The 14,110-nt window shown below is 41.1% G+C and overlaps 1 protein-coding gene and 1 long non-coding RNA gene across 3 annotated transcripts in view; one reads left to right on the top strand and one right to left on the bottom strand.

Annotated features, from left to right (window-relative positions):
• Positions 1-14,110, bottom strand: part of LOC100114925 (connectin) — a 237,217-nt gene that overhangs the window by 203,187 nt on the left and 19,920 nt on the right. The gene's annotated exons all lie outside the window — the stretch shown is intronic.
• LOC116417113 lies at positions 597-12,820 on the top strand. Its single transcript, XR_004227381.2, has 3 exons — positions 597-752; positions 12,410-12,603; positions 12,684-12,820. It is a non-coding gene; the product is annotated as an uncharacterized LOC116417113 (long non-coding RNA).

Below are 14,110 nucleotides of genomic sequence, written 5' to 3'. Positions count from 1 at the left end.
GTTTAGTAGCTGTTTTACAATTCAAAGGGCATTGTGAGTATAATGATAGACTTAAACTTACTGACTCGGGTACTGAACTTTTCTTTAAATTCACCTCTCAAACCTCACCGAGGGCTACTCTGGGCACAGAGACACAGTATATCTTCAAACTCTTTATTCTTTTAATTGAACTTCTCACTAACATATCAAAAAAAAACTAAATAATATTCACACACTTTATTACTATTTCAAATAGGGTTAGGGTTCCACTTTTCAATACACATGTTGTAATACTACACACTCTTGGTAATGATTAATTTTTACTAAAATTTCTTGCTAGTTATATTACATATATTTTATCTGTTATCAAGGTTCCCGCATTTTATTTTAAACACCTAAAATATTTCTACCAGGGTTATGAGTTATGACTGTTTTGAGGGTTATGAATTTAAAGCGCGGTTCTGATCTCGTTGCTTAGGCAACCAACGAGCAACCAATCAGAATCACGTATTAAATGTTTCACAACAAAGGCCATCATTTTTTAAAGAGAGGATATGCCTGGAAACTATCATTGACGATAATAGCATTTGTTATTTTATAGAATAATTCTTGATCAAAATTCACGAGCAGATAATAGAGAAAAAAAATAACAGGAAACTCGAGAAGCGGAATCACCTTCAACGAATTTTCTCGGAAACAGCCACCGTCTGCAGGGAGAAAGTCGTTCGACCCGATCACCATCGCCACTACCCATACTCTCCTATAGATATATGGTATAAGCGCATCTTGCCTTTTGCGCTCCACTGTACGAACGACGGCTCTAGGACGAAACAATTTTCCGCAGCTCGAAGTAGAAGAGAAGCGACGAGAGAACAGCCCTCTCTTCCCAGGATGTGTATGGGAAACGACGTGGATCATCACGCGGCGAATGCTTTCTCGCGCGCGTCCATTTTCCTTTGGGCGCCATTTCGCGCGTGCGTATGCGATCGGAAATTTTCACGTAGGAGCGAGTTATTTCGGCTTTTATTGTCCAGTGGCATAATTACGCTGTTTCGTTCTTGGATATTGATATTTCCTGTTGTATAACAATGTTTTTACGAGAAGCGTATAAGCGCCGGAGTAAATAATTTCATCGGCCTGTTCGCGTCCGCAAAATAATTTGAAATTTTTACGCCCGCATATATCCATAACGTGTGAATTTACGAGCGACGAAATGACAACTTTGGCTAAAATTTTGGCGGCCCGCAAGTGTGAATACGCCATCGGAATAAATGGATATGTTTGACGGGAGGCCAGTCTCGGAAAGTCACTAATGCTCGTGATTCGCGTTATTGTATCGTTATTAATCAAGCTCTGTGTATAAATAGCGGGAGAGCTTGCGTTGACCAATAAATGCATCGTGCTGTAATTGAGAAATGCGTGCGAGTAATTGTTGCCTTGGTGCTGCGGAAATCGCCCGGTTATAATTAAGAGATTGATTGGCCGATTGAACATTTTATTAATGAGCTTGACGATATGATCCGTACATTGTGTGTTCTTCGTACAGTCATGCGATATAACAATTCTTTTAATTTACCTTGATTGATTTTTTAATCATTGAGTAAAGGCTTTGAGAAATAACGTAATACGTACTTGCTCTTCTGATTCACGTTATACTGCGCAGTACGGTTAATCAGGCTCTTAAAAGAAAAGTGCCTCTTCTCCTCCTGGCCGTCGTCATCGTCGTGGTCATAGAGAGCTCGGCGGACAATTTATCGTCGTAATTGAGAGATGCGTGCGAGTAATAATCGTTCGGCTGCCTCGGAAAATAACCCCGTGGCGCGAAATCGAGCTGGCGCGCGGCGCACACACACATACACACGCCGCTAGGTGGCGCTCTTTATAAGAGTGCTACTACGTACACGCCGATGCGACCTCCCCATTCTGACCGTATTCTCCATTATCATAAAACGCCGGGCGCGGGATAAAAGTTTATTGCCGTCATATGTACACGCAAGCCGCACGGAAATTGAGGTTTACAGAAGCAACTTTAACTTTACAGCGGATGAGATACTCACCGGGAGAACGTTTATAACCTCCTTTTTCGACCAGGCTACTCTCTCTGGCTTCTTCGCGCGCTGCTGGTGCAGTCTTGTTCCCTTCTTACGGTGTGTTTCTTTTTTCGTGGTATATGGGCCCGGGATGCATTTTTCGGTGTCGAGGTGTGAGCGGATTTTTTTTCTCCTTGATGGAAGACATAGGTATAGGCGCGTGTGTTTCGAGAGAGAAAGCAATACTTTCTTCTCACAACGTCGGGCTCTTTCTCCGCTAGAGGCTTTTTTTCGAAGTATATATTCAGCGTGCACCGGTGCTTTACGAGATCGCGGAATGAAAAGTAAGGGGCTTTTACGTCGCTTTTTATGCACGATAAACTTCTTTATCGTACTGGCGCTTGAATCTTTAAACTTCATCTTTTTTATAATTACAAAATCTCCGCGCGCGCCATCTGTGCTTACCCACACAGCATGAAATATTTCCGAAATATTTCGGAAATATTGGAACTAAATATTTGAAATCTTCCAGGAATCTTTCGACGAAATATTTCTGAAATAATTTTATGTTCCTCGAATTCCTATATTGAAATATTTTTTGAAAGAATTCAGAAATATTTCTGAAATTTTTCACGTAATATTTCAGAAATATTACTGCAATAATATCATTTCATAAAATGCCCCGCCTTGCAAATCTCTCATGAAATATTTTCTTGAAATATTTCTGAAATGTTTCTAAATTATTTTGTGGCACGCAGTCTCCTGGGATTTGTATTTGAAATAATTCTGAAATATTTAAGCAAGCTTCCGTAACATATTTCTTTAAAATATTTCTGATTTATTTCTGAATTATTTCAGTGTTTAATATTTACTGGAAAATTTGCAGTAAAATAATTCCGGAACATTCCAGAAAACTTTCAGAAAATTTCTTTAAAATATTTCGGAATTATTTCCTAATTATTTCTTTCGTAAACTAGTTAATGTTAGTAATATTAAACTTTTGGATCAAATTATACGAAAAATAATTGAAATCTGTAAGCGGATAAACTGTTAATTCGTTAATTCGAACCCCTTTTGTTTTTGAATATAAAGAATAACTCCATAGTTTGACAGCAGGTACAAACACATAATTGATCCAGTGTGAATTCATGCGCAGGCAGCTAGAGTTAAAATTTATTTTAAGAGTTCCAATAAAATATTAAAGAATTATTTGATAAGTATTTCAAGAAATGTTCCATTGGAATATTTCCGAAATAATTACATGATAGTTTGCGAGACATATGTATGGAATAATCCTGAAATATTTCAAGAAATATCCAAAATTTATTTGAAAAGTTCCAATAAAATATTAAAGAATTATTTCATAAGTATTTCAAGAAATGTTCCATTGGAATATTTCCGAACTAATTACATGATAGTTTTCGAGACATATGTATGGAATAATCCTGAAATATTTCAAGAAATATCCAAAATTTATTTGAAAAGTTCCAATAAAATATTAAAGAATTATTTCATAAATATTTTAAGAAATATTCCATTGTAATAATGAAGAAATAATTATGTAAAAGTTTACAAGATATATCTATGGAATATTTCATAAATTTTTTGATAAATGTTTAAAAATTCGTTACAAAAGTTCCAAAGAAATGTTTAAAAAAGATTCCAAAAATCTTCCACAAAATATTTCAGTGTATTATTAAGTAAATAAACCTGAGCAATATTTCACGAAATATTTCCATTGAGTCGGTTGATAGCTCTTCTATGGAATATTACTGGAAGGTTTCAGAAATATTCCGTGGATATATTTCACTGAAATATTTCGAAATATTTCATTGAAATCTTTCATGCTGTGTGGGTATACCGCAGGTATAACCAAAGAAGTTAGAAATATTCGAAAAGCGCAAATCTTGGCAGCTCAACGAAGCGTAATATGATGCGATAACAAGCGCAAGCTTACCGGCCAAACCTCTCGCTCTCTGGCCTAATCGCATCTCGCTCGTCGAGTGCTTACTTTTCACTCTTCACGGATTGCCGCACCAAAAGAGATCGGCCCTTATAATTCCGGCGCCATATGCGCGCTTATATTCCTCTTCCCGATAACATCTGTGTTGACGCAACAATGGTCGGGCACCTAAGTGGACCCCGATGCAACGCCAGCTACATACTTGACTGCGCGAGTGTCTCGTCGTTAAACGCGACGTCATTGTCCTGGAAGGCACTGAGTCGTCGCGCCCCGCGCTGTACCGAGGTGGAATTGAACGTTATTTGCGTTGTTATTATACGCCGCAGCTTCGTCTTGAAGTTGCTGATTGCCAAAGTTCTTTTTAGTTTTGCCTTCTTTAGTATGTTCATCGAGTTTCCGCGAAATGTACTGGCAATTGCGGTAAATTATTGATGCTCTCGAAAGTTGGATTGCCTCGGTTTTCATGTAAATTCGAGGGACATATGCTGCGAGCGTTAAAAAAGTATTATTCAACTCGAGTGTTTCACTCCTCCGCACCGCACAATGCATTTATAACTTCGATTTCAGTCGGCACTTATTTATCATTTTCGCTCGATTGTCCGACCCCTTGTTGTGTACGGCATAGTCGACGACGAGTCCTTATGTTTAGTAACAACCACCACGGCTGCATCAGCCCGGCCAATTTCGCCCTTCCCCTACTTGTATTTCACGGATGCATCGAACCGCGACGACGGCTGGACTCTTTGAAGGTTAATGTTCACTCCTTGCTTCGATTCATACTAATGCACTAAAGTGTATCTGATTTAGGATCGCGAGTGTGTGTACGCGTTGTTGTGTTAGAAACGTATATGTATATATTATAGGTATATATAGTAGTTTCCGATACGGTCTGCTTCACGTCGCGCTTTGTACCCCCATACTGAAACGTAGCATTTCTAGAGATTTATGGGAAGTATAGTAGTTGAGACTTTTTTTATTGGATTAATTCAATTTGATATTTTTCGTATTGAATATTTGAAAATAACGTTGCGTAATTGATTGATTGCAAAAAAACAATTTCTTGGTGAATGATTCCATTAGGGGTCAAACTACCCGTACTATAACTTTAAACGCCAATAAATTACGTTGGGCGCGTTTTTTTATGTTAGTGAAATGCACAAAATACGATTTTGTTAATGTAAGTTTATAAATGTGATAATTCAAATTATAGAGTAAGTCAAGAATATAAATGATCTAATATAATATTGCGCGATTTTTCTGGAGAGTGCGAAAATAAAGTTATACAAATTCAATAGATGTCATTAATTATTACTGTACGTGCTATTTCTCATTTCAAGAATCAAAAAATCGAAAGTTATACCTTTTTTTTACGTGGCATTTGGAACTCGAAAGTTTATCGACTCATCTACGCAAGCCTTCCACGCTGCCCTATCTTGTGTCAACCCCACCTAAGATGCACCTCTCCGATCGACACCCACCCGTCCTATTTCTACTAGATCCGTTTTTACGTTGTCCTCCCATCTACGTCTAGGTCTACCTAGAGGTCGCGTTACCATCGGCCTGCCCTTCATGACACGCGCTGCCGTACGGTCGTCTCCCATTCTCGCTACGTGCCCTGTCCATCCCAATCTGCGCGATTTTATTATTCTGTTAATATTTGGTGACGCGTACAGATTGTGTAACTCATCGTTGTGTAGTCTCCTCCATTCCCCGGTTTCCGCATCTTTCTTCGGCCCGTATATTTTTCGCAAGACTTTATTTTCAAATACCCTAAAACGGTTGTCCGCCTGCTTAGTGAGAGCCCACGTTTCACACCCGTACAGAACCACCGGCAGTATTATTGTCGTGTATATTCTTATTTTAACGTTTTTAGACAAGAGCCTCGACTTAAGTAAATTACTCACGGCGTAGAAGTAAGCATTACCCGAATGGAGTCTCTTATTTATTTCGACATTAATCTCGTTTCTATCATTTATGGTCGTACACAGATACCTGAATTCGCTAACCTTTTCAAAAGTATCTCCTACTATATCTTCCGCGAATGGAGTGAGTCTAGCTTGTATTACGTTTGACAGAACTTTGTAGCACGTTGCTAAAAGTGAGATACCCCTATAGTTATTGCAGTCTGTCTTATCCCCCTTTTTAAAAATCGGTATAATGATAGATTCCTTCCAATTTTCGGGTATTGTTTCATTTTTCCAGATAGCACGTACTAGTTTATAGATTTTGAAAGTGAGCTCGACGCCCCCATATTTCAGTAATTCATCTGGTATAAAGTCATTTCCCGCGGCTTTGTTGTGTTTTAGTTTTTTAATCGCGGCCTCTACTTCTTGGTAGCTCGGTTCCTCCACGTGGAGTTCAGCAGTGTGAATTTCGTCCCCTAATTCTTCACTATTTTCGTGCACGTTTAATAATTTATCGAAATAATTTTTCCACAGCGACAGTAATTCGTTGTCATTTGTTACGAGGTCCCCGTTTTCGTCCTTCATCAATTGCGCTCTACTCCTAAAACCCTTTCTGATGGCGTTAATCCCTCTGTACATTTCGCGGGGGTTATTTTCCTTACTGTTAGTTTCTATTCTCCTAATAAGATTCTTTTGATACTCTCGCTTCTTATTTCTGTAGATCGCGCTCGTCTGTTTCCTTACGCTAGAATACTCTTCTACGGTCCTATCGCTTCTATTTTGTAAGCTATCTAATTTAGCCTTTTTGCGACTTTCAAACCAGAGTTCGCACTCTTCGTCAAACCATGGTTTAGCTCTTTGGCTTTTTCTTTGTACCCAGTACTTTGTTCGCGGCCTCTTTTACCGTTTTTTCGATGTCCCCCCATAAGCTATTCGGTTCGTCATTCCCCTCCGGCGATGTGTTAGCTTCTTCAAATGCCTGAAACCTGTTATTAATTTCTATCTGGTACCTAATTCGCTCTGTTCTATCTCGTAGCTTCTCAATATCGAAGCTTTCTACCTTGTTTGCTCACGCTTACTATTTTGAATCGCTACTAGTCTAGCTCTTAATTTGGCTACTACTAGGAAGTGGTCCGAGTCGCTATCTGCCCCTCTGTAAGCCTTTACGTCGAGAACGTTAGTATGACGTCTTTTTTCAATGAGGAAATGCTCAATTTGGTTCTGTGTGGCCCCGTCCGGCGATATCCACGTTGCCTTGTGTATGTCCTTGTGCTTAAAACACGTAGTTTTGATTATAAGATCTTTTGCCGCCGCGAAATTGATGACCCTAATACAGTTATCATTGCTGACTTCGTGCAGGCTTTCCATCCCTATAGTAGGCCTAAACATTTCCTCCCTACCTATTTTAGCATTGAAATCGTCTAATACTATTCTTGTGTCGTAAGACGCGAACTGGTCGATTACCTGCTCTAAAGTTTCGCAATAGAGATCCTTAGCTTCTTCTTTTTTGTCCTCCGTAGGACAGTGTACATTAATAAATACATATCTATACCATTCACCTTCGATAATGATGTACGAGAGCCTATCATTGACGGATCTGAAACTTTTAACCGAATGTATGATGCTTTTGCTTACGAGAAATCAGATGCCTAGAGATCCCCTACTCCCGGCCCCATACAGGTACGTGAAGTTACCCGATGCTAGTACTCCGCCATCTGGCCACCGCGATTCCTGTATTGCTACCAAATCTAGATTGTACCTATCAACTTCCTTTACGAGTTCTTTAAACGCGCCTGCTCTGTATAGACTGCGAACATTCCAAGTTCCGACACTTAAGTCCCTTTTGGTTCGGATTTGATTTTTTTGACCCATGATAGTAAGTTAAACCCGCGCGCTTCGGATCCTGTTCCGATCACAGGTGAGTCCACCGTTCTAGAGGTGATAACCCCTATACCTCTCTAGAACTAAGTATGAGAGCTTTCCGACTTTGACGAGGACAGTGTCAACTCGTCGTCAGACACACTACGGTTTCATTCTCGCATCCTAACGCCCCCCTGCAAGGCAGCGCGTCTTCGCTGGCATCGTTACCGCGTAAGACCAGGTGACGAATCATTCTACACATCCCCTTTCGGGGCAGTTGTTATCGCTCCCGCATCCTCCTCGGCAGCAGTATTTTTGCCTATTTTTGTAATGTGTGATGAAAGAGATAGATTGAGAGATAAGAGATAATGTGAAGGGTTTTTTGGTTGTGGTGCTTGAGTAGTGTTTCTAGATGAATGCGTTCGACAGTGTGGGCTCATCACACCCACGCCTGTTCCTATCGGCTGTCCGCGGCTGCTTATTCAATTTATTCGCAGCTAACCTCTTTCTCAGGGGCTGTTCCTCTATCCGCAACCTAAGGACGCGCTGTTTAGTGGTGATAGGCACCCATCCGTCCGATCTGGACGACAACGCCCAAGACCCGCTTAGGGTAGCGGCATTGTAACAGCGAAAGTTATACCTACCGACTTTAATTTCTAAAATCTAGTTAATTATAATTAAAACTTACAGTTGGTAGATGTAATGAACAAAGAGAAGTTGACGCGCGTATCGATCATTTTCTTCCGCTATATATGAAAGCAGTTAAAATAAACAGCTCACGTATGAGCCATCATAAATTTAATGACCAGCACATTACATTTTTACAGTCATCTAATTACAAAAATAATACAGGACTGTTTACATCCCCGCATTTCGTCACAGTCGAAGCTGCATCGAAAGTCCCGAGAATCGATTATCCACGCTATAGCCAAACAAGCAACTGCCGCAGCCATAGCAGCTATACATACCCCCGTATCCTCGTAATATTCCGAGCCACGTGTGCACGCGCCGCTCGATTAGCGGAGATTTCACGGGCTATTGGGAGAAAAAGCAACGCTGTACTTACTTCCGGCGGCGGCTTTACTTTATATGCTCCGAATATTTCTCGTGCAGATGTGCACCAGAGTCTGGAACATATGTGGGCCACGCGTACACGATATGAGTACATGGAACGAGTGAAAATTCAAATTTTAAATATAAGTGATATAATCAAACTAAGCATTAGCGTCGCTGTAAATCTGATTTCCCGTCACGGCTGATCAACTTAGGCGACATAAGGCTGCTACAATGCAGATTCGCTCTTGCACAATACCAGTAGCGCGCACATATCGAGAGGGAGGGAGAGAGAGAGAGAGAGAGAGAGAGAGAGAGAGAGAGAGAGAGAGAGAGAGAGAGAGAGAGAAGCTCGCTTGGTCGCGCGTTAATTCAATTCCGCGCTTATTAAGAGAGGCGCGAGCGGCTCCTTCGCTCATTCAATTTGAATATGCTGCAGGCGCAGCCCGGAGTATACGCGTGTGTGGCATATAGTGCGGCTGGACTCGGCGCCGCTATTGAGGCTGCATACTGGACGCGACGAGAGGATGCTCTAGCTTTTGTGTCTACTTCTTGAAGTTCGCGCAGCTTTTTTAAGTACGTGCGCAGAGTAAATTTTTAAGTAGCTATTTATCGCGGCTTCTTCAGTGCTGATATGGGGTTTCTTCGATACCAGACTCGATTCCTTAAATACATTGGCGCGAAATTCAAAATTTTCCGACTCGTGCATTCCGAAAACGAGCGAATAACCTTTTCGCACTTTCGTGATCTTCGACGCGCGGCCGACTAGCCACTCGGCAAACGGCGTAGCTCTGGAGGGCAATTATCATGGAATGCCCATGACTCGCTGTTCTCGTGTAGCGACTAGTAGTGCACTATATATATACACCGCGCACCACTGCTGCACACACTCGGGACTATATCGTCGCAATTTGCGGCTGCTCGCTCGCGCTGCCCTAATTCAGCGCGACTGCGCCCGTGCATTTCCCGAGGAGGTTATCGTGATTGTTTACGGGCTGTGCGCGCTGTTTTGCGGAGCTACGTACACAGCGTTATTTATCGGTCAGAAAACACTTTTTTTCCCTCGCGGTCGAGAGCTATTGCTCGCCTTATGCCGTAAATTTTTAATCGAATTTATTATGCTTTGGAGGGATAAAACTTCTTAAGGAAATTTAACGGAAAATTGTGAGCTTCTGTATGGCTGACGTTGGTCGTATTGTAAAAGAACACGATTTTTCAACGATAAATGCCATTCACCGCTTGCTCTTGATATAGCGCGTCCTTTCATTCGGGCGACAAGTGCAGCGTAAACTGCTTCTTTGTAATGCTAATCGAGGCTTTAATTCGCTTTAATTACACGATCAACACCGGACCGCGTGGCTGATGACCCTAAATTAGGGCCGTTCATTTAAAGCGATCAATTCGAAGAATCGCAGTTATTTCATGCTTGCTCTTTGTCGAAATTGCACTTTCAAAAATGCAACGACCTAAATTAGCTTTTAACAGCCGCTCGCGTGTGCGGTCTCTCATAAGTGCGTATACGCTATACACACACATTTATTTTATTTGATTTGCAAAGTTCGATTCATGAACTCGTATGTCGCCATAGAGTATAATTTCCATCTTCATAATTGCCGAAAATTATTTTAAAAACGATGCGTAATATTCGGCGAACCGACTGCATTGCTGTGCCTATACATAATAGATTTCAAAACTATTATAGCATAAAATCTAAGTTTGTATTCGTAGGCTACCGGTATTTTTTTTAATAAATTGAAATTACTTATAATAGTAAATTTTGCAAAAAACATTACGAATCAGGTCAACAATTTGAACATGACGAAAGTTTGACTGTAAAGCAAGACATTTTGCAATAAACGAGGTGGAGTAAAGGCGCATGATGATGTAGTATAATGATATATTATTATGGTACTTCTACATAATTACTCATAGGAACGATAACTCAATTCAACGGAAGTTCAACATTCAAACGGAGTTAGCAACGTTATTTTTCTAATTCTTTGACATTTTATATATATTGAAAACAAGAATATTAAATTGTATCAGAACTATTATAGAATATTGTCCCAGTTCAAACCAGATATCGGCTAAATGAATATCGTCTTTGAAAGTTGCACTGAAACATCTATATTAGTCACATTGCCTCTTGAAATAGAAAGAAGTTCAATTTCCAAAATGGATATACATAAACTCATCAACAAATCAAAACTAGCGCCTGTAAATCATTCACTTCATCAAGTCGCCAGTTTTTCGAGAAAAGATATAATTAAAAAAAATTTCAGACTCTATTATGCGGGCGTATAGCCTGGAGGTTATATACATACATAGGCGAAAAACAGTCCAAAAAAGAGGCGTCGACAGGCTCGCGTCTACGCTCCCGGAAAGAAGACTAGCTCCAGCAGAAGAAGAGAAATGAATCCCGTACGTCTGTTGGGTCACTGGATTATCTGCGCGCAGGTAGAGCTCACCGAGCCCATCCCCTTTCACACGTATGGGCATACATGTATGCACGCGTGCGTCGTGTACACGTACAACTATATATATATATATATATATATATATATGTGTGTGTGTGTGTGTGTATATATGCACAAGTGTATACAGAGAGAATGAAAAGGAGGAAAAGAGTCACTGCGGAAGGGTAGGAAGACAGCCGTCGCGCGGAAGTGCAATGCCGGATTACGTGTATACACGACGCCTTACATAAACACGCGCCGCGATGCGCGAGAGCGCGTATTCATCTCTCTCTCTCTCTCTCTCTCTCTCTCTCTCACTTGTGCGCGCTTTTGTGTCTTCGCCCTCTTGGATATAGCTATATGTGCGCGTGTGGTGGAAAGGTAGGAGAACGTTTGCTGCAGCAGGGAGAGCCACATTCCTATGCGAGGAATGGAGATTCTGACCCACTTCGGAATGTGTATTGCTGCTCTTGTTGGAGTTATATATTGCTTCTTGGGGGCTGAGGTGGTTCTTAATTTTTTTTCGGGTGGCGGTGTAGGGTGAGCTTTTGTTTGCTTGATTATGTTGTGATGGGTGGAAAGGGTTGCTGGAATTTCATTTTGCAAATGTTCAATTTCAGAAAGGGTAGTTACAGAGTAAGCGTATAGTCGATAGTGTAAATTCTAATGTGCTTTACATGTTATGATACCACAGTTGAAAAAGCTCAAGCTTTTTCGGAAATGGTCTTCCCGTATGAGATATTTTTAATAAAATATGCAATCGCTAATTAAAATTAGTAAAATTTTTACATCATTTTTCATCGGCGCAGGGTTCGTGAATACACTTGTACGTACTTAAATAAGTTAATGGCCAACATCGAACGACTAAAAGTAAAATTATGGAAAATATTTACCCGAATACATAAAGAGGCTAATAAAATCTTCTCTGCGACCATCCCAACGGCCGCACCGAAAACTCAACCATCAAATATTGTATTAAAAAAAGAGAGAAAAAAATGGCTAAAAGAGACTCGAAGAAGAGCATAGGCATCTCGCGTTGCCGCGTGAATAATTCCGGCTGCTTGTATTCTTCTCGCACGCGCGTAAAAGAATCTTTACAGTTATATACGCGCGCTACTGCGGCACTCTATGCGGGGTCCTTCTTTCCTCTCTGCTTTTTTCCAGGGGTCGAGGGGATAAGCCGCTGACAAAAGAAGAAGAAGAAGCTGGCGCGAGTGCAACAGCAGGAATAAGCCGAGACGAAAGTTGGCCGGCGATGCAGAAGAAGAGGCGACGAAGGCGGTGAAAAGGCCGCGTGGTATACACAGGAGAAAAGTAGATGCCATAATGCGGAGGGCCTGTTGCACGTGATTGACCAGGTGCGAGGATTTCGAATTTTCTTCAGAGGTCGCCGCAGACTTGGTTTTCTTTTTACTTATACTCGATTGTATTTTTTTAGATTTATACATAAGAATGAGTAGAACGTGTTTTGGTAAAAGGTAACGAGAATGGTAGCGTCTAACAATTGGTGTATATCTATTATTACAGTCTATTTTAAATAAACCAGATTTTTCAAACGAATCAATTAAGAAAAAATTTCTCCGAATATTATTTTCAGCGCGAAATTCAAAACCTGCCAACTCTCTGAATCCCGCAAATCATTTTCGCAACACTCCCGAGTGAAAAATTTGACGAAAAATGCCACCGACATAGAATTTCCAAACTACAAAAAAGCATTCTTTCCCAGCACAGTATCTTCCGCAGAAAAGGAAAAGGTCAAGTGCTCTTGCAAAGCAAACGCACAGGGAAAAACAGCCCCTTTCTCTCGCGGCAGCGCGAAAGAAAGAGGATCCGCGCAGAGCTTGCATGCAGCAGCAGCAGCAGCGCGAAGAATGCAGAATTCAATTTCGAGTCGAATTCGCGGTGGCTCTCGCTGAAGGATTTGCAGCAGAGGTGCCGTTGGTGTGGCCCTCGGAATTCGCACGCGCGCGCGAATTCCTATCTTCCGTGTCTTGTCAGGAGCGGAACAGCGCACGAAAGGCTGCTTACGGCGCGCGGATTTCAATTTCAATTTGCATCCTTAAGCCCCCTCTTCCTCGTGAAGCAGCACACAGCAGCCGTCAGAAATCACTTCAATCAACGGGTGTTCGCGAGCGAGTTTTTCCTTTCGCTTCTTTTCTTTTTTTTTCTTTATACTGAAGAGCTTTCCGAACTTGTTTCTCGAACGTCAGACCTTGATATCGGAAATTTTCGATATGGCTCCACAACGACGGTACGTGTGGCGGATCGTTTGATTTGGCGAGACCTGATGTTTTTCAACGATTCGCTCATCCAAGCACGGAAGTTAAGCGAAATCAAACGTAGCAGGAAAAAAGAGAAGCGATCCATTAAATCAACTCCGCAGCGTGCAACAGTTCGATACCAATAAAAAAAAAAAAGAATTCCAAGGCCGAAAAAAACATCGCGATTCGTTCGCAAATTAAGCGCCTGTCGAAAGCCGTCGGAACTATACACGCTGGTTGAATAAAAAAAAGTAGCAATACACGGGGACAGATAAAGCGAGCTAGACTTGAACGCTCGAACTTTGCGTGCGCCGCGAGCCAAATTTCGCGTACAATATGGCGATCCGCATTGCTTTCGCTGTCAGAAATAATCTCGCGCTGATAAGTAATTGCTGTATAGCGAGTGTTTTGCGCGTAGAGATTTCGAAAACAATGGAAAAAATGCATACATACGCACTGGCGGAATATCCGTCGGCTAAAAGAGCAATAATATTTTCACAAAAATAGCGACCGACGTCGATTGTACACGCGTCTCTAGATTATCAATAACTGCTTTTGTTGTTTCGTATTTTTACATTTCTCTTTTATGCAAGATGAGAAAAAT

The sequence above is a fragment of the Nasonia vitripennis genome (assembly GCF_009193385.2).
Source record: "Nasonia vitripennis strain AsymCx chromosome 4 unlocalized genomic scaffold, Nvit_psr_1.1 chr4_random0006, whole genome shotgun sequence".
NCBI classification, from domain to species: Eukaryota; Metazoa; Arthropoda; class Insecta; order Hymenoptera; family Pteromalidae; genus Nasonia; species Nasonia vitripennis.
The sequence above is the reverse complement of the archived record's forward strand: the minus strand, read 5'-3'. Positions and strand labels throughout refer to the sequence as shown.